This window comes from Rhyacophila brunnea, unplaced genomic scaffold (assembly GCF_057557595.1).
Source record: "Rhyacophila brunnea isolate RB1 unplaced genomic scaffold, BYU_Rbru_1.0 scaffold_16, whole genome shotgun sequence".
In the NCBI taxonomy this organism is placed as follows: Eukaryota; Metazoa; Arthropoda; class Insecta; order Trichoptera; family Rhyacophilidae; genus Rhyacophila; species Rhyacophila brunnea.
Window position 1 is genome coordinate 12,219,299 of NW_028232816.1, and position 3,518 is coordinate 12,222,816.

Sequence of the window (3,518 nt, forward strand, 5' to 3'; positions counted from 1 at the left end):
CCTTTCCAATCTCATTCTTCAAGAGTAAGCGAGACGCGATGGTATTTTATGCATTGGCATTTTATGGTACTATTTGACAGGTTGTAAAAATCGGTTAACCTCAAAATGAGTCTCCGCAGCAGTGGCGAAGAATGGAGGTAGGCTGTTGAGATCCAACATAAATAGTGCAAACTAAGATTTGTCAATGAAATGTATCTGTTTTCATTGAACTAAGACTACAATGTGTAGATATTGTTTGTTAGTTTTTAAAATTAAAATAAACCCTGCCTAATCAAACTATCATAGTTTGGTGATGAATGAATAAAAATGGTGATTAATACATACCACATTGTTGTTTTCCTTTTCATTAATCTCAGCGGGGTTGATACTCGTAGCCACGGGAGATAGCACCAGTGTCCACAAATTTTGTGCTGAAGCTGCCAACGATGGGACAAAAACAACTCTATCTGCGAAATTCGCAGGATATGGTGGGCTCCGCAAATGGTGACCGCGACTTCTTGATCGCTGGTTATGAGTCTCGGGTTTATGAATACGATCCGTAAAAGACGGTCCAGTCATCACAGACGCATATTGTCAGGAAATTTCAGTAATTACATGGGTGGTTTAAGTTCCTAAATTCCGTCAGGTACAAATATTTTTCAAGAATATTCTTTATTGGGTATTGTCATGAGCTCATTTGTTGAGTGATGTTATTGAGACATTTCAAATCATGTAAAATCAATTAAATTCAAATATGGTTTATTAAAAATGGCAACATTGCTTCTGCAATACTGACACCTCCTCAATGTATGATTTATGTTGGTACTTCTATATCGGTAAAGTATGTATCAACAATCTCCTGGCGGGCTGCTAATGCTTTCTTTAATTTATCATAATTTCTATTTTCTTGGTGAAGAATCAATGGCGAAGTCGAGATGGCAGCGTTTCTGTTAACTGGCGGTTCTGGATTTGGTAAACTGAAAAAAAAGTCATAAAACTTGAGCCAATTCGAGAATTTCCATATGGCCCGCCTCTTTTTCGAGCGAATCTGATTCTGGGATCCTAAAGTCCACTGAATACCATCCACATACATACTTGAACTATACATACGTTTGACTTAACATTTGATTTGTAAGTTGGCGCATTTGTAAAACGGGGCCATCGATTATCTTTATCTACCAGTGGCGAAGGGTGGAGGTAGGCTGTTAAGATCCGCCATAAACAGTGCACATTAAACTTTTTCAGACACAGATATTTGTTTTCGTTGAAATAAGACTACAATTTACAGATAATGTTGGTTAGTTTTTAAAATTCAATTAAACCCTGAGAAACCAAGCCATAATAGATAATAGTCAAAAAATACATGTATATCTATAAAATATCTAAAATTATGCAATTAAATCATACATAACTTTGAATATTTTATAAATAGAATAATATTTTATATATATTATAGTTTGGTTTAGGCAGGGCTTAATGAATTTAAAAAAAATAACCAAGAATATGTGCAATATGTATTTTTAATCCAACAAAAACAAATAACTATGAATGAAAAAGTGTGCACAATTTTGTCGTATTGCCCAAATTAGACTAAAACTATTATGGTTTCGTTTAGGCAGGGTTTAGTTGATTTTTAAAAACTAACTAACACCATCTGTAAATTGTAGTCTTAGTTCAATAAAAACAAATATATATGACTAAAAAAGTTTAGTGTGCACTATTTATAGCGAATCTTAACAGCCTACCTCCACCCTTCGCCACTGTTATCTACAGTAGTTGACGTTTCCGTAATATACATATAACATAATATGCGTATTTTGTGATTGGTTATCTAAATATTTGAATAATGTTAGTTTGGGTAAATTTGATCGCATTTCCATGTAAAATAATTAACGCAGTCTGTTTCTTATTGTCTGTCCAACACAGCTACAGTCATATGTCATGTTCAAAATGGTCCAAAAAGAGGAAGGACAGATTCTTCGGGCACGACGAAATCACTTTGGAACGGTGTTAGTGTGATTTGAAAGTAACAATACCAACACCTAAATGTGTCGACTATACTGCCAGAAGAATGTCACACCATTCTACATGACAAACACATGAGTAAGCGATCATTTTAATGTATACAATCAAAATGAGACGTTTCCGCTTATGGAGACTACAGACAAGCGTAATCCATTACAAAATACAGCGCAATTGTACAATTATTGTCACAATATGTAAAACACAATAATGAAATCAGGACTATATTTTAATATTAAAAATGTTTTTCAGATATTACAGAATGTGCAAATGCGATTGGTAGGTAGTCAGTCAGGTATCGAAATAGATTTAAAAAATTATTCATTCAAAATGGTGCTATCATACTGCTACATAGACAGTAAACAAAATACATAGTGTAGGAATAATTGAATATTTTAAAAGGAATCCATGTTCTGAATAAGACAATGGATTGAAATTACCTCGTTAGTGCCAGGCCCAAGACATACAACATGCCCAGAATGTCTATATGGACAATAATATTTCCTTGATTCGTAAAACCAATAATTATTGTACGACATGAAAATTCTATATATAGAATGACATTGTATAGTTTATGTTATGGGGTTTGTTTTGGCAGTAAAATATGCATTTATCCCATAAATGCACAAATATGAGTAATCCTCATGTAGATTTTGTAAATAGTGGTACTACCATAGGCGATTCGCGGGTAACACTACACAAATTATCTAATTCTGACCATACAGAAAAATAAAGACATTTATGGAGGGCACACTTCATCTAAAAACTGTAATCGAGCGATTTTTTTCATATCACAACTACAAATGCGAATATATAAATAACTAAATGTAATTTATGCTTAAGCGTCAGACTATAGCGTCGCGGGTCTTAGGTTCGAGTCCTGGGTCTGGCAAGTACACATATTGTTTTTCAATTTGTGTATGAATCAGAGTACGGACCTAATAGGTTGAGCAAGTGGCTAACATCCATTTCTCGTAAAAACAAAAAAATCTGTTAATACAAACCTCCACTCTGTGGAGACCCATAATGATCTCATTAAATCGGACATGGTCGAAAAAAAAAATTATTTCTCAGAACCGCCTTGTATGAAAAAGCAAGGGCATGGTTTTAAAGGAAATGTGAATGCAGGTATAAAAGGAAATGTGTTTTTCTTTTCGAAAATTTAACAAAAACTAAATAATTAATTTCAATTCAATTTCAATTTATTTATTTTTACATATTGTGGACATTACAAATTATAAGTTTAAGACGTTCACAACATGACATAAAAAAGAGATAGATAATATGTTATTAAACAAATATGTACATACAAAAATATTAATTATATAGGTACATGGAAATACACCGGATGAGTTAAGCAGACCCTATTTTAAAAATTTATAAAATAACGTCCACCTATACTCATCCTCACGTAGGTGGAATATATCAACACCCGAAGCAATTTCGTTGAACATAGTTATCGCCTCGTTGCACATTACCGTTGTTGTAAAAAATTAAAAACTCGAAAAGTTACCTGT